The following is a 22,885-nucleotide window of genomic DNA, read 5'->3' as shown; positions in this document are numbered from 1 at the left end:
TGGAGCGGGGATCCTCTTCTTGCCGTTTCCATGTGGTTTGCCGCGCGCTTTCTGCTGCTGCTATTAATGAGAAAACGGTTTGAGAAGCCGTGCCTGGGTTCCACGCATGCGCAGAGTATGCCAGCGAAAAAAGCAGTGTTGCAGACGGAGGGCAGGTACGCATGCGCATTAGCGGCATGTCGCCCTCTGTCGCCACTTGCTGGCGAAGAGGCGGTACTGCAGGTGGTGAGTCGAAGCGCATGCGCTTTAGCGGCGCCTGTCTCTCTGCTCCCACCTGCTGGCGACGCTTTGGTACTGCAGGTGGAGCTGCGCTGCGCATGTGCTGTAGTGGTGGTCACGCGTCGTGCCCCGCAGCATGCCGGGAGTTATGGTCTTTGGGCTCCGGGCCTCCGGGCTTCCGGTCGGCCACATTGGTTTCCACGGCATGCCGGGAAATGTAGTTTTTCACGTTGCTACTCGGCTTCATAGCCAGGAGCGGCATGTTGCTCAGGGCAGCAATTTCCTCCCCGAGACGGTGTGGAGCGCATTTTTCTGCTGTTTTCACTTGTGATTTTCTGCCCGGTTCCTGCTTCTTCAGTTAACGAGAAAACGGTTTGGGAAGCCGTAGCCGCCACTCGGCACGAGCGCGGTAGCGCCCTCTACCGCCACTTGCTGGCGAAAAATCGGTACTGCAGGCGACCGAGGACGACTTCTCGGAGATGAGCAGCTTTCCCTAGGCTCCCCCGCCATCTCAGGAGCCATCTTGACGCTCCTTGCGCACACGCGAGGCCCACTACACTCATTTTCTCCTCTACTTAGTATTCAATCTATATAGTGCTAGGTGCCTTTATTGCATGCAGCTCCTCTTCAGGTGAGTAATTATTATAGCACGTTTATAGGTGGGATGACAATGTTACTCTGTGTGTTTGATTTGTGGTTCTAGGTCCCTTACGATTTTTGCAGGATTACAGGGCAGATGCTACGTAGTATGCTAAATGCATACTTCTATGCATTTATGGCCTTTTGGTATTTTCGGACCGCGGGTGTCCGCCAGGTCTACCCGTTTTTGTTTTTTTTTTTTTCTTTTGGGCGGCCGCCAGTTCTACTTTTTTTTTTTTGGGTGGCTGCCAGGTGTACCCGGCAGCCACTGAGGGTGGAAGCGTCTAAGTGAATGGCAGGGAACCGAGGGCAGAAGTGGAGAGCAGGACGTGCCATAACTGGGGGCGGAAGCAGCTCCGTGATTGGCTGGAGCATGAGGGCGGATGTGGCCTCAGGGTGAGCCTTCACTGAGGGCGGAAACACTCCGTGATTGGCTGGTAACACAGGGCGGAAGCGGCGTCACGATGTGCCTTCGGTGAGGGCGGAAATGCTCCTTGATTAGCTGGGAAACTGAGGGCGGAAGTGGCGTTTGGATGTGACTTCCGTAAGGGCGGAAACACTGCGTGATTGGCGCAGGTTGCCGCTGGATGCAAGTTTAAGCTTGGAAATAAAGGGGGAGTGAGGGAAGAAAAAAAGCAAAGCCTTACAGAGCCTCAGCTCCACCGAGGAACGAATAAAGGTCTGTCTGCTTCTGGAAGAACTTCCCACCGCCGAGGACGGATGGGGCGGACCCCAAAAGCTAGATGGGGTTGTGTGAGAGCAGGTGATGCTGCCAGCAGGACTCCACAGCTGACGAGAAACATCATTAGCTTTGATGTCCGTCACAACGGGAAATGCTCATTTCATCCAACTTGGGGAAGTCTGTCAAACTCACAGACAGAAACAATAGCAGCGAGACTCTGTTAGGCAGTCATGGTGAAAGTTTAGCATAGCGAAGAAACAGTTGTGTATTAGGTAAGGTGACAAATGGAGTCATACCTCCCAGAAGTCCCAGTTTGTGGTCTTTAAGCTTTTTTTCTTGTTGGGGGAAGGTGGAGAGAGCCGAATATTATCCAGAAGGGTGACCAAATCCATGCCTAAAAAGCTCAGCTGCTAAAGGTTTTATAAATGATCTTTGCACTGCAAGTTTCAGTTTTCATGAAGCCAAACTGAGGTAAATCCGAAATTTTCTACGGATTTAGAAGAACGCTTACTAAAATATTCTTGTCATTCACAGTAATAATGGAGCGAGTGAACTTGTTCCACACAGTGAGCTTACTTTATTATTTTTTTTTTGTAATCCAGCAAACTGTGTACGATCCCGGGAGCGTAGGCACAGTCTCGTGCAGCATTGTCATTCTGCCCCACCTCTCTGATATCTAACAAACTACTACATTCTGGATGTTGTCTACGACTTCTTTCCTTCCGTATGTAAGAGTTCAATGCGTGTCGCCTAGTTTGTCACAGAGCGTCGCTGAAGTACTGTTTTATTTGTATTTGTGAAGACAGCAGAATCAAAGATAGCAGCTGGGCGACTCCCACCGAGATGGTCATTAAGATAAAACAGTGAAGTTTCTGGCATATATTAAAAAGCCTGGAGGAATTAGCGTAGCTTGCAGGAAAGCGTGCTGGAAAGAGATGATATTTGACAGCAAGTGTGAAAATGTCGTCTTTTTACCAAGAATGATGAGAACTGATGCGTCTGCCCTGCGTTTGGATAGGTAAGTGAGTTAAGAGGAGCTGAGCATAGAGTCTGCAGGGGAATCGGGAAATGCATGCGATAATTTAACCTCTTTTCCGTGCAAGCGTGTTTTTGTTTTGTTTTTTAAATCCCATACTTTTGTTATTATCCAGATTTTTGAATATAACTCTCTATTTTAACTGGTCTGGGTTTATGGATAGCAGCTAACTATAGAAAGAAATAAGATCCTGAAGCGTCCCTGGAGCCGCTAACTCTACCTCTTTATCCGTTCCCTAAGAAGACGCCCTGGATTTAAAGACAGTGTGTATGAAATGAAGTATGAGAAGAAACAGCTTCTTCGGACACTTGCGCTCCTCTTCTTCAGCTCGTGCAGAAGGCTGACAGCCTGTCTCACTCTCGTCAGTGCTATCCCACCAGCTCCTTTAGGAGCTCAGCACCGCGTTTGGCCTGTTGCGATCTTCCCGCTCCCCTCATTTCTGTGCTGCAACGCCACCATCCACAAGAAGTCAGGTAGGATCTGAAGACCTTTGACACTGCTAAAGAATCAAACCTCAGCTGTCAGTTTTAGCCCTTTGTATTCCAGACGTTTGCTTTGCTGGATGGTGGTTTCGTTTTTGATTTTGTAATACATTCTTTGTAGAGGTTATTTTAAGCAGCCAAGTAGGTAGCCTCCTTCCCTCGGTGGATTTGTGCGAGTTTTAGCTGAGCTTTGCACATCTGAGCGATTGCCCAGTGGCTGTTCTGGTCTTGACGCGTCCCTAAAACCTTTGTCCGCGTCGCCCCTCCTCTTTGTGTATTAAGATGCACGTTTGCGCAAAAATTATGTACACCGTGCATAAGCCCCCCAGTGGTTATGGGGCATTTTCAGCATTTCACAGATAAGGCTCCGTGTTTACTTAATCACTTAGGCATAGTCCTGGCTTTCAGCAGTAGGCATAGCTAATGATTGTTACTCAAGTGGTTATGAAGTTCCCAATGTTTGTTTGTTTATATATATATAGAGAGAGAGATACATACCCATATGTATATGTATGTATATACATAAATGAAACTGAGTCTGTGGAGTAAAAGACTTTTCTGCTTGCTGTATGTAGTCACGTATCAGCAGACTCATACGCAAGCTGGTCCAAACTGGGTGCCAAGCTGTGCCTTTTTTGTCGCCTGGAACATGCAATCTGTGCACCTGAGGTGTACCTTGTCTATTAACTATCTCTTACATTGTCTTATTAACTATTAACTATTTATTAACTCTCTCTTACATCCCCATTAATATCAGTGGATGTACCCAGCACCACCTTGGGGCTACATAGAATGTGGAAATTTCTAGTATGTTAATGTTACTCTTTTAACAAAACTGACGTACTAGCCGCTTGCTGTTTCTATTTTTTTGTTTTTCTTTTCAGTAGTCTCCTCAAAAGTTGTTGTGGACACAGTTGTGTATCTTTTCTGTTCTTCCAGGATTCATCCGTCAGGAAAGACGACCATGAAATCCGAGGGCTGTGGACAACCATCTACCAGATGGTTGTTGCAGTTGCCTTTGGTCACGTCATTCGTCCTTTTAGCTCGCCCTTTCCTCTATCTTGAGTTGAATTTTTGTGCAGCACTATGTTTGCAGTGGTAACATTGCGGCGGCGGTGTTTTTGATTAAAAACGATCTTAACTGTAATAGTGAATTCACAGAGTGTGGCTTTGTATAATGACTCCCACGATCATAACATTTTTCTCCTTTGTCACAGATAGGAGAAAAGCTCTTTCGAGAGAGATGGAGAAGGAATTAATTATACCTCTGCCTCATCCTGTGAGACCAGAAGACGTGGAGTAATTGTAAGCTGCGATTCTCAGGAGACGTACTAAGAGTCTCAGGTTCCTTTTCTGCCCACCCCCCAAAGGCTTTGGGCATGTTGGGTTCACCCTGGGAAGGGCACGTTGCTCAGGGCAGTTATTTCCTCCCCGAGACGACATGAGGAGCGTTTTCCTGCTGCACTTGCTGTTTTCCATGTGGTTCGCACTGCTTCCATTATTGAGAAAACGGTTTGGGAAGCTGTGTCTGCCGTCTCTCAGGATTTTCTGCCACCACCTGCTGGCAAAAAAAAATCAGTAATGCAGGTGGAGCCATGTCGGACTTCTCAGAGGTAAGCCTTCAACGTATGGGGACCCCTAAACTCGTGCGCCGAGCACACAAGACAAATGTCCGTGGCACAAAGATCAAGGACGACTTCTCAGAGGTAAGCAGCTTTCCCTTTGTTTCCCCATCCTCTCAGGAGCCCTCTTTATGATGCTTGTACACGCTTCAGGCTCACAACACTCATTTTCTCCTCTACTTAGTATTCCTTGTCCCTGCCTAACCCGTCCTCCCTCCCCCCACTTTCCAAAGACCTACCTGCTCTGCTCAGGTCCCTCCCGAGGTCTTACAGATCTTTTAAATCTGCTCAGCGTCCTTTCCGGCTTGTACCGTACCATTATTTTTTCCCTGCTCCTTTTGAGAATGTCTGTACCCTTTTCAGATCTCGATTGGGTTGGCTTTTTTGGACCCATCTGCATAGCCTTTTGTTTTTCAGATAGTCTTCTAAGGTATGTTACTCCTCCAGTGAGTTATTTTACTACATTGAATTGTATTTTTGTGGTTTGTAATCTGTTACACTCCTAGATTATTTCTACCTATGTAAAGAAAGGTTTCAGCTAATTATAGTCAAAAACAGCTTTAGTTACCTACTTGGTCATATTGTCGTTTCAATAATCAGAACTGAAGCAAAAGCACAGGAATCGTTGCCTCTAGTAACACTCCACACGCTGTTGAGCTAAGCCAAATAAAAAACGCAGCTGCTGCTCTCTTTATCCTTTCCTGTGCTTTGCCCCTCCTCTTTCCCAGGTGATTGGGGCAGGGTGCCGGGTGGGGCCTAATGGTATATGAGCCGCAGGTGTCCTGTCAGAGAGCTCATTCTGCCTGAGCTGCTTTTTGGGGTAAGTGCTTTGTTTTTCCTTCAGTCAGTTGCAGGTTTGTTTTTTTTTTTTTTTTAAGGTGGGTCAGAGTCTAGGGGTTGATGCGTTTCCAAGTTGAAAGAGATAAGTACATCTATTGAAAGTAACATCTAGTAGGATCATTTAAAGTAAACTAATCTATATAGTAGTAGATGCCTTTATTGCATGCAGCTCTTCTTCAGGTGAGTAATTCTTATTGTCTAAGTAATTCTTTTCCCATGTTTTGGTCATGATGTTTGTAGCGTGCCTTTTTATGTGTGTGTTTGGCCTGGAGCTGTCCTGCCTGGCAATTAGTGATGGTAGCTAACGTGGTGGTTCATCAGTGCAATAATACATTGTCCTGACTCTTTTGGGAAAGACATCTGGTCTGTCTCTGGGCGAATACTCAAGCTCTGGGCGAGTACTCAAGGGCAGCTGGCGCAGAGTCTTTATTCTTTTTTTCCCAGCAGTAGGTAAACCTTAGGAGGAATCGGTCAAACGCAAAAAACTGTCAAGTTCTTGTCTGGCAACTCGGTGACTGGTTTGATCTTCTTCTCAGATGTAGAGGCAAATGGACTGCTCCTTTGAAATGATAAAATAAAAAACATGAATTTTGTCAAATGTGGCAGTGCCTGTTTGCAGTCTGTTTATTGCTTTTGCCAGTGGTAGATAACGCTTATAAGGAATAGGTCAAAGGAAAGAGCGCCTTCTGGAACCGTGAAGCTCTGCTTTGGCAACTCGGTGACTGGCTTGACCTACTGTCCATCATCAGAGGGAAGCGGACTGCTGTTTTGAAAATAAGAAATTAAAAAAAAACTATTAAAAATCTAAAAAAATTAGGGTGCTGCTCTGTGGCACCTGGAGGACTGCCACTCTGTGTGGCAGTTAAAAGAATGTGATTTGGAGATGGAGAGCAGCAGAGGTAAAGCAGCTGGGAAGAATACCTATACCTATAGGTGTTGCAGTAGGTAGGCTGTGGTTATGAGGTGCCTCAGGGTGTGCTTTTCATCTTGTTTCTGCCCTTCCGTAGTGCAGCCTTGGAGAGGTGAATTCCCCATGTTGTGGAGTGGTGCAAAAAGGTGAGAGGGCTGTCAGCCCGATCAGTTTCCTTCACCAAAGCTGAGGCAGGTCTTTCAAGATAAACAGCCTGGTTGCCTGTGCTGTACTCTGCACGTTGATCTAAACCACACCAAAAACAGGGCTGCTGTTCCTCCTGCTCTCTTTACCTCTTGTCATGCACGGCCCCTCCCATTTCCCATGAGATTGGGGTGGGGTGCTGGGTGAGGTGCAATGGTATATGAGTTGCAGGCATCTCATCAGAGAGCTCATTCTGCCTGGGCTGCACTTTGGGGTAAGTGCTTTGGTTTTCCTTCAGTCAGTTGCAGGGGTCTTTAGATGGGTCAGAGTCTATGGACTGATGGGTTTCCAAGTAGAGACCGGTAAGCCCATCTTTGTGAGGTAACAACTAGTAGGATCTGTTAGAGTAAACCAATCTAGTAATAGGTGCCTGTATTGCATGCAGCTCTTCTTCAGGTGAGTAATTGTTACAGCATGTTTACGGATAGGATGGCAATGTTACTTTGTGTGTTTGCTTTGTGGTTCTGGGTCCCTTATGATTTTTGCAGAATTAAGGCAAATATTATCAAAGTTATAACGTTGGTGGCAAAGTGATGGAGCAGGGTTTAGGAGATAAGTATCATCGAAGCTCCCTGTGTAAGCATGTATCTGAAAACAGCAGCAGTAGGCGTGTAAGGTGTAGTCTTTTTCAGGGTTAGGGACAGTTTGTTCTATTCTTGGAGCTTTTGCCTGCGGTTTGGCTGGCTGTAGAGTCTTTAGACCTTGCAGCCTTCTAGATGTGAAGTGCTTGGAATTCACTAATAGAGGTATGTTTAGGAGGTGTTGCCAGCTAACTTGTTTTTAAGAAATGGTGGGGTACGGTTCCTCGACCGCATAAGCACGGTAGTATTACAGAGAGACTGAGCAGGGTCACCTTTTTCATCTGTAAAGGGTAAGTCTGTGATTGCTGCTGCCCAGGGCACATTTTCGTGCCCATCACTACAGTTATTTTACTACATGAAATAGAGTAAAATTCCAGTTTCTCTTTTAGAGGTGCTATAGGTAGCTTCAGAGAACGGGTGGAAGCATCTGCCATGTGGGGTAGGTAAGTGGCTGAGGTAAAGGAGCAGATGAGAGTAACTGTCCTAATGAGAGTAACTGTGCTTTGCTGCAGTGGTTGCTTTCTCTTCTGTTTATCAGGTGCCACAGGCAAGGTGGGCTGTGATAATGTTTAGAATAGGAGCAAAGCAGGTCACTTCGAATGCTGTTTGGTTCCTGAGACAGGTGTTGTAGAGGACAAAGGTTGTCTGGCGTGGCAGTTCCTGATGGTGGCCTTCTTCAGTAGGTGAAGAGGTGCCTGAAGCCCCATCCCGTGGAGCCTGAGTACGCCTCGCTGAGGATGAAGCCTGCTTTCCAGCAGTTCCCAAAGCTGTGTTGAGGCTGAAATGCTGTGTCTGTGTTTGGGTTGGGGTTGCACCTTGGTGAGTGTAGGGATGGGTTTTAAGTCAGTGCTGCAGAGGGCCAGGCTCCAGTGTCCTGTAGTGTGTTTTGACCCATCAGCATAGCCTTTTGGTTTTCAGGATAGCCTACTCAAGTACGTGATTTCTCCTGCGAGTGATGTTATTACATGGAATTGAATTTTTTTTTTTTGGCGTGTAATCTGTTATGCTCCTAGATTTTTCTTTCTTTGTAAAGAAAGGTTTGAGCTAATTCCAGCTGAAAAAATTTCAGTTACTAGCTTGGTCATATTGTCCTTTCAATATTCAAAGCTGCAGCAAAAGCATGGGGATTGTTGCTTCTAGAAACACCCCAGTTCTCTTGTCTGCAGTCTGCATGCTGTTGAGCTAAACCAGATTAAAAAAAACAAACAAACAAAAAAAAACCACAGCTGCTGCTGCTCCTGCTCTCTTTCTACTTTCTTGTGCTTTGCCCCTCCCCTTTCCCAGGTGATTGGGTTTGGGTGCTGGGCGGGGCCAAATGGTATATGAGCCCCAGGCATGCCAATAGAGAGCTCATTCTGCCTGGGCTGCTCTTTGGGGTAAGTTCTTTGTTTTTCCTTCAGTCAGTTGCAGGGCTCTTTGGGCAGGTTGGAGTCTATGGATTTCTAGATTTTAAGTGCTTGGAAATCACTTACTAGAGGGATATTTAGCAGAGGTTGCTGGCTCACTTTGTTTTTGGGATGGTGGGATACACTTGTGTTTTTGGGTTATATTTGAAACTGTAGATGTATCAAGCCACTTCTGTAACTCTCCAGAGGACTAAAAAGAGCTTGATTACACACTACAAGAGGCTTGACCACGTAGGCGCAGTATTACCAAGAGACTGAGCAGGGTCGTATCAGAGTTACCCCTTTCATCTGTAAAGGGTAAGTCTCTGATTACCCCTGCCGGGGCTGCTGTGTGTTCATGGCTTTTTGGCATTTGTGGAGCTCAGTTGTTTTTTTTTTGTGTGTGTTTGTTCTTTTTTTTTTTTTTTTTCTGAGGGCCAAATTGTGTGTGTGCTGAGTGTGGTTGGCAGGAGGAGATGGGGAGTTGTCTGGCAGGGGAGATGTTCAGGACGGGCAGCTTTTGGCGCGGCGCCGCCCGGGCAGCTTTTGGCGCGGCGCCGCCCGGGCAGCTTTTGGCGCGGCGCCGCCCGGGCAGCTTTTGGCGCGGCGCCGCCCGGGCAGCTTTTGGCGCGGCGCCGCCCGGGCAGCTTTTGGCGCGGCGCCGCCCGGGCAGCTTTTGGCGCGGCGCCGCCCGGGCAGCTTTTGGCGCGGCGCCGCCCGGGCAGCTTTTGGCGCGGCGCCGCCCGGGCAGCTTTTGGCGCGGCGCCGCCCGGGCAGCTTTTGGCGCGGCGCCGCCCGGGCAGCTTTTGGCGCGGCGCCGCCCGGGCAGCTTTTGGCGCGGCGCCGCCCGGGCAGCTTTTGGCGCGGCGCCGCCCGGGCAGCTTTTGGCGCGGCGCCGCCCGGGCAGCTTTTGGCGCGGCGCCGCCCGGGCAGCTTTTGGCGCGGCGCCGCCCGGGCAGCTTTTGGCGCGGCGCCGCCCGGGCAGCTTTTGGCGCGGCGCCGCCCGGGCAGCTTTTGGCGCGGCGCCGCCCGGGCAGCTTTTGGCGCGGCGCCGCCCGGGCAGCTTTTGGCGCGGCGCCGCCCGGGCAGCTTTTGGCGCGGCGCCGCCCGGGCAGCTTTTGGCGCGGCGCCGCCCGGGCAGCTTTTGGCGCGGCGCCGCCCGGGCAGCTTTTGGCGCGGCGCCGCCCGGGCAGCTTTTGGCGCGGCGCCGCCCGGGCAGCTTTTGGCGCGGCGCCGCCCGGGCAGCTTTTGGCGCGGCGCCGCCCGGGCAGCTTTTGGCGCGGCGCCGCCCGGGCAGCTTTTGGCGCGGCGCCGCCCGGGCAGCTTTTGGCGCGGCGCCGCCCGGGCAGCTTTTGGCGCGGCGCCGCCCGGGCAGCTTTTGGCGCGGCGCCGCCCGGGCAGCTTTTGGCGCGGCGCCGCCCGGGCAGCTTTTGGCGCGGCGCCGCCCGGGCAGCTTTTGGCGCGGCGCCGCCCGGGCAGCTTTTGGCGCGGCGCCGCCCGGGCAGCTTTTGGCGCGGCGCCGCCCGGGCAGCTTTTGGCGCGGCGCCGCCCGGGCAGCTTTTGGCGCGGCGCCGCCCGGGCAGCTTTTGGCGCGGCGCCGCCCGGGCAGCTTTTGGCGCGGCGCCGCCCGGGCAGCTTTTGGCGCGGCGCCGCCCGGGCAGCTTTTGGCGCGGCGCCGCCCGGGCAGCTTTTGGCGCGGCGCCGCCCGGGCAGCTTTTGGCGCGGCGCCGCCCGGGCAGCTTTTGGCGCGGCGCCGCCCGGGCAGCTTTTGGCGCGGCGCCGCCCGGGCAGCTTTTGGCGCGGCGCCGCCCGGGCAGCTTTTGGCGCGGCGCCGCCCGGGCAGCTTTTGGCGCGGCGCCGCCCGGGCAGCTTTTGGCGCGGCGCCGCCCGGGCAGCTTTTGGCGCGGCGCCGCCCGGGCAGCTTTTGGCGCGGCGCCGCCCGGGCAGCTTTTGGCGCGGCGCCGCCCGGGCAGCTTTTGGCGCGGCGCCGCCCGGGCAGCTTTTGGCGCGGCGCCGCCCGGGCAGCTTTTGGCGCGGCGCCGCCCGGGCAGCTTTTGGCGCGGCGCCGCCCGGGCAGCTTTTGGCGCGGCGCCGCCCGGGCAGCTTTTGGCGCGGCGCCGCCCGGGCAGCTTTTGGCGCGGCGCCGCCCGGGCAGCTTTTGGCGCGGCGCCGCCCGGGCAGCTTTTGGCGCGGCGCCGCCCGGGCAGCTTTTGGCGCGGCGCCGCCCGGGCAGCTTTTGGCGCGGCGCCGCCCGGGCAGCTTTTGGCGCGGCGCCGCCCGGGCAGCTTTTGGCGCGGCGCCGCCCGGGCAGCTTTTGGCGCGGCGCCGCCCGGGCAGCTTTTGGCGCGGCGCCGCCCGGGCAGCTTTTGGCGCGGCGCCGCCCGGGCAGCTTTTGGCGCGGCGCCGCCCGGGCAGCTTTTGGCGCGGCGCCGCCCGGGCAGCTTTATCTCAGATCGAGCTAACGAGCAGCTGATGTAAAGGAGCTGGGAAGAGGGAGGTATTGCAGCAGGTACGCTGTGCCTATGAGGTGCCTCAGGGTGTGCTTTTTCTCTTGTCTCTGAAGGGTGCCTAGTGCAGTCTTGGACAGGGAAATCCCCGTGTCACGGAGCAGTGAGGGAAGGTGAGAGTGTTGTCAGCCTAGGTCAGTCCCTTATCCGAAGCGAAGGGAAGACATTCAGGTGCTTTCCCTCTGAGGGTCTGAGGTGAGGCTGTTTGGGACAGAGGAGCAGTGTGGCAGGTGGTCGCTTGCAAGCACAGTGGTCATTTTGTCCTTTAGTATTCCCAGGTGGCATGGGTGATGCTGGCTGTTCCTTTCGAGCTTGGATCTAACTTCCAGGTACAGAGGCAAGTGGACTGCTGTTTTGAAACGATAACATTAAATATGGGGTCACTTCTGTTGTTGAGGGATGGGTGCTAATACTGGCAGCTGAATGTTTATCTTCTGACTGTGTTTTCTTTGTTCAGGCTGAAACGCAGTGTGCAGTACAGGACATCAAGACCCGAGCTATCTCTGGAGTGACTCTGGTGAGTGAACAGAGGTAGCTGTTATTTTTGGCTGTGACTGCAGTTATTTTACTACATCGAAATAGAGTAAAATTCCAGTTTCTCTTTTAGAGGTGCTCTAGGTGGCTTCAGAGAACGGGTGGAAGCATCTGCCACGTGGGGTAGGTAAGCAGCTGAGGTAAAGGAGCAGATGAGAGTAACTGTCCTAAGGGTGCTGTGGCTTTTGCTGCTGTGGTTGCTTTCTCTTCTGTTTATCAGGTGCCACAGGCAAGGTGGGCTGTGATAGTCTTCAGAACAGGAGCAAAGCAGGTCACTTGAATGCTGCTTGGTTCCTGAGACAGGTGTTGTAGAGGAGAAAAGCTTTAAATATTCAAAGCTGAAGCAAAAATAAATAAACCACAGCTGCTGCTTCTCCTCTTTCTACTTTCTTGTGCTTTGCCCCTCCTTTTCACCTTTCCCAGGTGATTGGGTTTGGGTGCTGGGCAGGGCCAAATGGTATATGAGCCCCAGGCATGCTATCAGAGAGCTCATTCTGCCTGGGCTGCACCTTGGGGTAAGTGCTTTGGTTTTCCTTCAGTCAGTTGCAGGGGTCTTTAGGATGGGTCAGAGTCTATGGACTGATGGGTTTCCAAGTAGAGAGCCGGTACGCCTATCTTTGTGAGGTAACAACTAGTAGGATCTGTTAGAGTAAACCAATCTAGTAATAGGTGCCTGTATTGCATGCAGCTCTTCTTCAGGTGAGTAATTGTTACAGCATGTTTACGGATAGGATGGCAATGTTACTTTGTGTGTTTGCTTTGTGGTTTCGGGGTCCCTTATGATTTTTGCAGAATTAAGGCAAATATTATCAAAGTTATAGCGTTGGTGGCAAAGTGATGGAGCAGGGTTTAGGAGATAAGTATCATCGAAGCTCCCTGTGTAAGCATGTATCTGAAAACAGCAGCAGTAGGCGTGTAAGGTGTAGTCTTTTTCAGGGTTAGGGACAGTTTGTTCTATTCTTGGAGCTTTTGCCTGCGGTTTGGCTGGCTGTAGAGTCTTTAGACCTTGCAGCCTTCTAGATATTAAGTGCTTGGAATTCATGTAATAGAGGTAGTGCTTAGGAGGTGTTGCCGGCTAACTTGTTTTTGGGAAATGGTGGGGTATGCTTCCTTTTTATTTGGGTTATCTTTTAATCTCTAGATATATCAAGCCATTTGCGTAACTGTCCAGAGGCTTCACAAAGAGCTTCAGTATGCATCGCAAGGGGCTTGACTGCATAAGCGCAGTATTACGGAGAGACTGAGCAGGGTCACCTTTTTCATCTGTAAAGGATAAGTGTGTGATTATCCCTGTTGGGGCTGCTGTGCATTCATGGCCTTTTGGCATTTGTGGACCTGAGGGTGGTTTTTTATTTTTTCATGGCTCTCGTCTCTGTGTTTGAGTCCTCTGCAAGGAGCTGTACTGTTTGCTTGTCCATCACGGATATGACCTTCTTGTAGCCCAGGGCATGGGCACGGACACTTGAATGAGGCACGAGGGTGAGTGGACGGCAGTGTGAGCCCCGAGTTGGTCAGTGGATTGTGTTAGTGTGCTTTGCCTGTTGGGCAGGCTTTGGAAGCACCTTGCGACAGCAGAGTACATCTCCTGTCACGTTCCTGAGGCGTGCCAGGCGTCAGCAGTTCCAGTTCCTGAAGTGCTGGAGATGCTCGGAGCGCAAGAGGAGCTGGGAGTGTGATGCACCTCGTTGGTATGTTAGGTGAGCGAAGTGGTGGTACTGGGTTGGGGAATGTGGGTCTGGGGCTTCTTGGCTGTTGGGGTAGGGGAGGAAGGAAGAGGAGTGGGTATAGGCTGTTTTGTGGATTGTCACATTTGTTTGTTCTTTCTCCTTGGTCTAAGCTACGTGACCTTGGCTCAGCGTAGTAAATGGAAGCGCTAAGCCTGGATCGGGAAGGTGAGTGGAGAAAAGTTGGAAAAAGGGCATTGGTTTTGGTTTGGTAGTCTATCGGTCCCACCTCTGGGTGAGTCCTCTTTTCCGGGGACGAAGAAGATACTGGGAACATCCTAGTTGGTCTCTGTGGTCCACCTTGAGGATGGATTCAGACCCCTGAGAATTAAGTCCAGGGGCAAATACTGTGTGTTTGGGGGTGGTTGGCAGGGGAAGGCGGGCAGTTGTCTAGAGTTTGTCTATCTGACTTCAGTAGCAGAGCTGAAGAGCTGAAACTGTTTTGTTTTTGAGGTGGGTGTTTCACTGGAAGAAGTCTGGCTGGTGTGCCAGTGCCTGATGGCACTTTATTTCTGCAGGTGAAGAGGAGCCTTATGCCGGAAGCAATGTCCTGGCTAGCCTTTGTGTTCCTTGATGAGGATGGAACCTGCCTCCCATCATTCCCAAGCTAAGTTGGGGGGCAAGTGCTATGTTTGCTTTTGGGTTTTGAATGCACACATAGGGCGAGGGTCTGTGCTTTTAAGTCATTGCAGTGGGTGGGGCCTTTTAGGATTGATCACGGTCAGACAGAGTGTGTGGGGGGGTGGGATTCTGTCAGGTACAGCTTGAGCATGTGCCAGGCAGGGCAGTTCCAGCTTGGTGTCTGTGTTCTGTGTTGTCTGTGCTGTGCTGTTGCTCTTGGTGCTTGGCAGGCCCTGGGGAAGCCATCCTGAGGGCGTTGAACCCTTGACCTCACTGGAATAATGTTGATGCTCAATTGGAAGCTGAGCATTGCTTGTCTTGCAGTGGGAGCCTAAAGAGATCATTTCTTCTGTGCATGTAATTTTTTTTGTATCAAATGTTTCTTGATGTGATCATGATATGTTACGCGCTCCTCAGGTCTTGATATCCTCATTGCCTTCTTCCACTGGACAGATTAGATGGGCAACTTGCTAGCCACACCAAAGGTCCTAAATGCTTGTTTCATCATCGTAGGGCTGATTTGAGCGCTTCTTGACTGGCAGTCGCAGCTTAAAGCGCAGATGTGTTTCAGGTCTTGTGCATCATATTCAGTTTCAGATCGCATCTGTTTCCATCCTCACTCTTGTAGAAGTCATGTGGGCTTCATCAGGAGCTCTGTCTTGGGAGTTCATTTCCGAAGCATTTTTCTTATGGGGTTTGCACTCCCCATCCTTCCGGTCTCTTGTCTTAAAGGCAGGCTTTTTATGCCTCCATCATCCCAGTTCTGGCAGTTGCTTCCAGTCACATGTTGTGACGTTTGAGTCTCTCCTTGGGACTGCTGCAGAGCACCTGTTCTGACTTGCTGTCGCTGTAGGGCTTCCCTCTGGGAGTATTTTTTTTTTTTGCGCCTTGTGTTCTGTGTTTTGTTCGTAATGTTTGTAGCGTGCCTGTGTGTGTGTGTTTGGCCTGGAGCTGTCCTGCCTGGCAGTTAGTGATGGTAGCTAACGTGGCGGTCCATCGGTGTACTAATGCATTGTCCGGACTGTTTTGGCAAAGACATCCGGTCTGCCTCTGGGCACGTACTGAAGGGCAGCTGGCACAGAGTCATCTCAGTGGTGTTTGGCAAATGTGGAGGGGGAGACCTGAGCTGCTTGCGAGCAGCTGTTTGCATAGTGCTTGAATAGTGCTAGAGGAGGAGGTCTGTCGTTGAATCTTGAAGGCTCGCAGATGTGGAGCGTGTTTTTTTTTTTTTTTTTTTCTCCACTCCTAGATAAACTGTACAAGGAACCGGTCAAAGGAAAGAGCTCCTTCTGGAGCTGTCAAGCTCTCGTTTGGCAGCTCGGTGACTGGCTTGGTCTACTTCTGAGGTGCCGAGGCAAGTTGTCTGCTGTTTTGAAATGGTAACATTGGCAATGGGGTCCCTTGTGTTGTTGAGGGATGGGTGCTAATGCTGGCATCTGAATGATTATCTTCTGACTGTTTTCATTTGTTAAAGCTTAAACGCAGTGTACAACCTGGGACGTCACACCCAGAGCTGCCTCTGGCAAGGTGAGCGATGAACAGATGGAGCACTTATAGTTGGGTTGCGGTTCTCACTGTCACTCTAAGTTTCCCCTCTTTTCTGTTTTAGAGGTGTTGTAGCTGGCTTAAGAGGGTAGATGGAAGCATCTGCCTCGGGGTAGGTAAGCAGGGTAGAGGTAAGGCAGCAGATGAGAGTAACTGTCCTAGCTGTGCTGTGGCTTTGGATGCTGCCTCGGCCTATGCTTTTCTTCCTCTTTGACAGGTGTCTCGCAGAGGTTCAAAGGAGCAAACTGCATTCTGAAGAGCTGCGTAAGTAGGGCGACTCATCATGAGCTGGATTGGAGCGGAATGGCCAAGTAGCGTGAGGTGACTCTGAAGGGTCTCTGTCTTGCTTTGCAGGTGCCATGGCAGGCTTTCCACACAAGTGGCTGAGGACTTGAGATGAGACCAGAGAGTGACAAGGAGCAGCACGTGCAGGGATGGTTTCCAAGCGCTGCGGTCGCTTTCTCTTCTGTTCATCAGGTGCCACAGGCAAGGTGGGCTATAACATCAGTCTTTAGAATTGGAGCAAAGGAGATGACTTGCATGCCGCAGGGCATCTGAGAAGGGTGTTTTAACAGGAAAAGTTTGTCTGGCTGTGGCGGTGTCTGATTGCAGTGTGTTTCCGCAGGTGAAGAGGTGCCTGGAGCCCCATGTCATCTAGCCTGCGTGTGCCTTGAGGATGAAGCCTGCTTTCCAGCAGTCCCTAAAGCTAAGTTTGGCCTGAAATGCCCTGTCTGTGTCTTGGGTGGGGTTGTACCTTGGTGTCTTGTGTGATATGTGCATGGGGATGGCTTTTAAATCAGTGCAGCAGAGGAACAGAATCCAGTAACAACTGGGTGAAGAGGCCCTGGGTTCATCCTTTTCAGCCTAGTGTGTGCCAGGCAGGGCAGTTCCAGCATGTGTTCTATGGTGTATGTTTGTTTCTGTGTACTACAGTATCCATTTATCAGGTCTTGTTCCCATAGTTCTTGGCTTCTGCAGTGCTTGCTGAGCACCATATCATGGGTCTTAAATGTATTGTCTGGTTGGCACGGGACTAGTAATGAAGTGTTTCTTGTCTTTCATTGGGACTTTAAAAGGCTGATCTCTCTCCAGAGCTTGATGTAGTCTACATTTCTTGATGGCGGCCATCATGGCCCTCAGTCTTGGGCTTGTGTATGTTCATGTACAGTTTGGGAGCATGGCTCCATGTGGTTTGGGGTCCCGGTTCTGTGGTTTTGGACTAATGTTTCTGGTTTGGGGGGGGCGGATGTGGGTGGCTCTCTGCATGGTGCTGCCCCGGCCTGCCCCACCGCTGTGTGGTACCGCCCCGGCCGAGTTGGAGCATGTGAGCAGCTGAAGAAAAACAGCTAGCGAAAGAGAGGTATTGCAGCAGGTAGGCTGTGCCTGTGAGGTGCCTGAGGATCTGCCTTTTCTTTTTTTTTTTTCTTTTGTGGGTGCTTCCTGCAGTCTTGGAGAGGTGAATTCCCACATCGTGGAGTGCTGAGAAAAGGCGAGAGGGTCGTCAGCCCAGTCAGTGTCCCTAAGCAATGACCCCTAAGGCAAGTCTTTGAAGTGTTTCCCCTCTGTTTCAGTAGGTGCTGTTGCAGGCCTTCCTCAGAATCTGCTGAGGGTCTGAGGTGAAGCTGGGTGGGATAGAGGAGCAGTGTGGCAGGTGATTACTTGAGAACACAACGATCATTTTATCCCTTTGTTTTCCCAGGTGGTGTGGGTGATACTGGCTGTACTGTTGGAGCTTGGACTCAGAGAGGAATGGGTGAGCACAACCGTATGTTGCTTCAGTGATAGTCAGCATTGTGGAGGAGGTGGGCATCAGGGCCGGTGTGCTAGTGAATGCTGGAACTACTAGTTTTTGCAGATGATGATAAGCCTGGCAATGGGCTGAGATGTCTCCCAGTGGCTGTGCATTTCTTGAGGTGGAGGGAATTTACCATCCAGCAATCTGAGAGCTAAGTTTAGGGGCACCTGGTATTTGCATGTGTGGAGTGGCTGATGGGAGCTGGGAGCCAGAGCAGCATGGAGCCAGCTGGCTGAATATACTTGGTGCCACTGTGAGGGTGGTTCAGGCTGGGTCACCTTCAGGCTGCTTGAGGCTGGGTCACCAGGCTAATAGAAGGAGCAGGGGGTATTTTGTAGCGTGAGTGTATGTGCCAGGCAGGACAGTTCCCTATCTGTCCATCTGTCTTGTAGTGCTGCTTCTGTAGCGTGTGTTCTGTGTTATGCGCTCCTCGGGTCTCGATATCCTCCTTGCTTCTTGCACTGGACTGACTAGACTGGCAACTTGGTAGCAGCGCCAAAGGTCCTAAATGCTTGTTTTGTCATCATGGGTCTGATCCGAGCACTTCTTGTCTTGCAGTTGCAGCCTAAAGTGCAGATCTGTTTCAGGTCTTGTGCATCGTATTCAGTTTCAGATCGCATCTGTTTCCATCCTCACTCTTGCAGAAGTCATCTGGGTCGCATCAGGAGCTCTGTCTTGGGAGTTCATTTCCGAAGCATTTTTCTTATGGGGTTTGCACTCCCCATCCTTCTGGTCTCTTGTCTTAAAGGCAGGCTTTTTATGCCTCCATCATCCCAGTTCTGGCAGTTGCTTCCAGTCGCACGTTGTGACATTTGAGTCTCTCCTTGGGTCTGCTGCAGAGCACCTGTTCTGACTTGCTGTCGCTGTAGGGCTTCCCTCTGGGAGTCTTTTTTTTTTTTTTTTTTGCGCCTTGTGTTCTGTGTTTTGTTCGTAATGTTTGTAGCGTGCCTGTGTGTGTGTGTGTTTGGCCTGGAGCTGTCCTGCCTGGCAGTTAGTGATGGTAGCTAACGTGGCGGTCCATCGGTGTACTAATGCATTGTCCGGACTGTTTTGGCAAAGACATCCGGTCTGCCTCTGGGCACGTACTGAAGGGCAGCTGGCACAGAGTCATCTCAGTGGTGTTTGGCAAATGTGGAGGGGGAGACTCGAGCTGCTTGCGAGCAGCTGTTTGCATAGTGCTTGAACAGTGTGCTGGAGGAGGTCTGTTGAATCTTGAAAGCTTGCAGATGTGGTTTTGAATTTTTTTATTTTATTTCTTTCCCCACCCCAGTAGAGGGTAAACCTTAGGAGGAACCGGTCACAGGAAAGAGCTCCTTCTGGAACTGTCAAGCACTCGGTAGGCAACCCGGTGACTGGCTTGATCTACTTCCCAGATGCTGAGGCAAGGGGGCTGCTGTTTTGAAATGATAAAATTAGAAATGGGGTCCCTTGTGTTGTTGAGGGATGGGTGCTAATGCTGGCATCTGAATGGTTATCTTCTGACTGTTTTCATTTGTTAAAGCTGAAACGCAGTGTACAACACGGGACTTCACGACCAGAGCTCCTTTTGGCAAGGTGAGCGATGAACACATGTAGCAGTTATTTTAGGGTTGCGGTTGTCACTGCAGTTACTTAACTACACAAAATACAGTTAAAGTCCTGTTTATATTCCAGAGGTGTTGTAGCTGGCTTAAGAGAGCAGATGGAAGCCTCTGCCTCGAGGGCAGGTGAGGGGGCAGAGTAAGGGAGCAGATGAGAGTACCTGTCCTAGCTGTGCTGTGGCTTTGGATGCTGCCGCGGCCTATGCTTTTCTTTTTCTTTCGCAGGTGCCTCGCACAGACTCAGAGGGGCCAAGCTGCACTCCTGAAGAGCAGCACGAGAAGGGCAGGCTGGTCGTGAGTGGGGTTGGAGCAGGATGGCCAAGTAGCACAAGGTGACTGCGAAGGGTATCCATCTTGCTTTGCAGGTGCAATGGCAGGCTTTCCACAGAAGTGGCTGAGGATTCGAGAAGAGGTTACAGAGCATCAAGGAGCAGCACGTGCAGTGATGGCTTCCAAACGGTATGGTCGCTTTCTCTTCTGTTTATCAGGTGCCACAGGCAAGGTGGGCTGTGACATTAGTCTTTAGAATCGGAGCAAAGCAAGTCACGTGAATGCCGCAGGGCATCTGAGAAGGGTGTTTTAACAGAAAAAGCTTGTCTGGCATGGCAGTGCCTGATGGCAATGTGTTTCCACAGGTGAAGAGGTGCCTGAAGCCCCATCCTGTCTAGCCTGCGCACACGTCGCTAAGAATGAAAGCTGATTTCCAGTAATTCAGACAGCCAAGTTACATCTCAGCCTCGAGCATCTGGGGACTGTGCCTGTGCTTTTGGGCCTGTCTGTAGCATTTGGCACCTGCATTAATACTTTCTTGGCATATGTGCAGGCTTCTGGGGCCTGTGTCTTGGGGGGAGGGTTGGGGCCAGTGTCTGGGGGGGGTGTGGAGCTGCTTGTACACCTTCGGGGCTTGCATCTTGGGGGGTGGTTGTGAGCTGCTTGTACACCTTTGGGGTCTGCAGCTGGGGGGAGGTGAGAGGTGCTTGTCTACTGTAGGTGCCCATGTTGGGGGAGTTGAGAGCTGCTTGTACACTTTTGGGACCTGTGTCTGGGGGGGTGTTGCGAGCTGCTTGTACACCGTAGGGGCCTGCAGCTGGGAGGGGTTGTGAGTTGCTTGTAGATGCTAGGGGCTTCCCTCTGTGGGGCTTTGGGGCCTGCCTCTGGGGGGATGGGGGGGGTTGGGAGCTGCTTGCACACCCTTGGGGCCTGCCTCTGGGGGGGCTTGGCGTCTGCATCTGGGGAGGGGGGCGTTTCAGTTCATGGGGGGGGGTTGGGAGCTGCTTGTGGACAGTTGGGGTCTGCATCCAGGTGTGGTTGGGGCCTGCGTCTGGGGGCAGTTTGGGGCTTGCTCGTAGACTTCTGCAGCCTGCGTCTGGTGTTTGGGGGCTTTGCTGTAGTGTTTGGGGCCTGCATTTTGGCTTTGGGATGTGCTTGGGGCCTGCGTCTGGGGCTTTTCTGTAGCATTTTGGTCGCATGTTTGTGATTTGGGGTCTGTATCCAGGGTTTTGCCTTTTGTAGTTTTCAGCTTTGCGTCTGTTTCTTTGTTGGTTGTGTAAGGAATGGTCCAGCAATTCGTGCCACTAAGGGATTTGAAGGGTTAACATTGAGGCCTGGGTTTAGGTGATAAGAGAACAAAGGGATTTCTTTAGAGAAAAACTGCTGACTCTGCACGGACGTGCAGTAACTTCTGACATCCGGCCAAGAGACCACCAGATAAGGAGGAAGAATATGAGCCTCCCGTCCGAGCGGCCCCCGAGAGACTACCAGAGACTGATAAGCAGGCGCCCTTGGGAGGACTTTGGATTCGGGAAACCAATTATAATAACCCTGCCTCTTTTTGAAGTAGTAATAAAATATGAAGTAGCCTAGGAGTATAAAAATCAGCCGTCTTACGTAACGGGTATGCGTCTTGGTGGAGCAGAGACTCCCAGCGCACCCAGCGCTGTTTGCTTGCCTCTATTAGTTTAATAAACTGTAAACTTTGATTGCAGGCCTATTTGGGACTCAGTCATTATAACAGTTGTCTGGGGTTAGGGGCAGTTTGGGGTTTGGATCGTTAGTCAGTGTCATTAGCGTTGGGGGGTTGATATGAAGGGTTAGGGTTGTGGTTAGAGTTGTTAGGGTTAAAGGGAATAAGGATTTTAGGGTAAGGGGATCAAGGTTGTGGGAATAAAGATGTTTTTGCACTGGAGTTACATCGTTTAGAGAGGGAAGGAAGGTGGTATTGAGATATGCTTGCAGTGATAAGAAAGCTTAAAAGACAACCTTGTAAAATGCAGACAACCACAATCCTTAGAGCAATTGGGTGGAAATCCCAGTGTAAGAAACATACCCACCTCAAAGAGGAAAACAGTCAAGAAAAAAAGAAAATTGACTTGTAACAGGCCAGCAGCTGTGTATTTTCTGTGAAGCACCGGATAGATTGCGAACCTGGATTACCCAGACAATGGGGAAACTGGGGAGGGTCCCGGTCAGCGAGAGGAAAAAAAAAATTTATATGAACTGTGTTATGGAACTAGTAGGTGGCTTGTGGGACGCCTGCCATTGCAATCGTGAATAAAAATGCTACTTCACTGAGATCCTTGCCTGAGCCTGTGGTATTGGTTACAGAGTGTTTCTAACAAGGTGTTAGGGGTTTAAGGTTTCAGGGCTAAGGCACTAGGGTTGGGTTTCAGGGTTAGGGTTTTCAGGGTTTAGGGTTAGGATTTTAAGGTTGTTAGGGTCGGAGTTTTAATAGTTAGGGTTTGGTGGGGTTAGGTGTTAGGGCTTCAGAGTTTTTGGGGCTTTAGTGGTGATAGGGGTTTTAGGGTTAGGGTCTTAGGGTTTTATTTGTGGTCAGGTATTTAGGGTTAGGGTTTTAAGGTTTTAATTTTTTTTCAGGTTAAGTTATCCAGGGTTAGGGTTTTGAGGGTCTTAAGTTTTTGGGTTAGGGGTTTTAGGCATAGGTCTTTACAGGTTTAGCGTGGTAAATGTTATTGGGTTAGGGCTGTAAGGGTTTCTAGGTTTTTAGGGTTAGGGATTTTAGGGTTAGGTTCAGGGGTTAGGGTTAGATCAGTGGGGGCCTTAGAGTTAGGGGTGAGGGTTGATAGGGGTTAGGCCTAATATTAGGGCGGAAGGCCAAAATAGGAGAGTGGGGCCCCCCCTAAAAAGATTGATGGGTCGAAGCCCCAAATTAGGGGAAGGAACCTCAAAATTGTGGGGTCCCCCAAAACTGGGCGGAAGAACTCTAATATTAGGGGGAAACCCAAAAAAGGATGGTGGGGGGACTCTAAAATGGGGGGGACCCCCAAAATTGGTCGGGTCCCTTAAAATTAGGGGAGGAAGCCCCAAATTAGGGGGATTGAGCCCCCAAATTGGGGGGAAGAACACTTAAATGGAAGTGTGCAATTCCAGAATTGAACATGGACCCCCCAGAACTGGGGGGGACTCCCCAAAATTGGGGGGAGACCCCCCCCCATAATTGGGGTTAAAGGCCCAGAACTCGGGGGCGAAGCCCCAAATTAAGGAAAGGAACCTCAAAATGTGGTGAGAAGACCAAAATTTGGGGAAATAACTTTAATGTTAGGGTGGCAGGCCAAAAAACGATGGTGGGGGACCCCAAAATTGTGGGGGGCTTGGAATCGGGGGGGAATCCCCAAAATGGAGGGGGAACCCCAAAACGGGGGGGGGGCGAAGCCCCAAATTAGGGGAAGGAACCCCAAAATTGTGGGGAAGAACCCTGAAATGGAGAGGTAAAAACCCAAAATTGAGGGGAAACCCCCAAAACGGAGGGAAAAAAACCTCCATAAACAGAAAACGGCAGGTGGAATGTAACAGAGCAAATAATGGCGTCCTACGGCAAGCAGCGAGGCTCAATTTCCCGGAGAGTGCTGGGAAATGTAGTTGTCAGGCACTGGGCTTCCGGGAGGCCATATTGGTTTCCCAGAGCATGCCGGGAGATTTAGTTCTCGGGCACTGGGCTTCCGGCAAGCCATATTGTTTTCCC

The 22,885-nt window shown here is 51.0% G+C and overlaps 2 long non-coding RNA genes across 2 annotated transcripts; both read left to right on the top strand.

Moving 5' to 3' along the window:
• Positions 1 to 15,255: 15,255 nt before the first annotated feature.
• Positions 15,256 to 17,052, top strand: LOC118256441 (uncharacterized). The gene is made up of 5 exons (XR_007708877.1): positions 15,256 to 15,513; positions 15,596 to 15,643; positions 15,749 to 15,795; positions 15,886 to 16,022; positions 16,157 to 17,052. It is a non-coding gene; the product is annotated as an uncharacterized LOC118256441 (long non-coding RNA).
• Positions 17,053 to 17,254: 202 nt separating this feature from the next.
• Positions 17,255 to 19,208, top strand: LOC118256415 (uncharacterized). Its single transcript, XR_004781221.2, has 5 exons — positions 17,255 to 17,284; positions 18,597 to 18,662; positions 18,828 to 18,880; positions 18,980 to 19,032; positions 19,132 to 19,208. It is a non-coding gene; the product is annotated as an uncharacterized LOC118256415 (long non-coding RNA).
• Positions 19,209 to 22,885: the final 3,677 nt, after the last annotated feature.

This window comes from Cygnus atratus, chromosome 15, assembly GCF_013377495.2.
Source record: "Cygnus atratus isolate AKBS03 ecotype Queensland, Australia chromosome 15, CAtr_DNAZoo_HiC_assembly, whole genome shotgun sequence".
NCBI lineage: Eukaryota > Metazoa > Chordata > Aves > Anseriformes > Anatidae > Cygnus > Cygnus atratus.
Note: the sequence above shows the minus strand (reverse complement) of the source record. Positions and strands in the feature narration are given on the sequence as shown.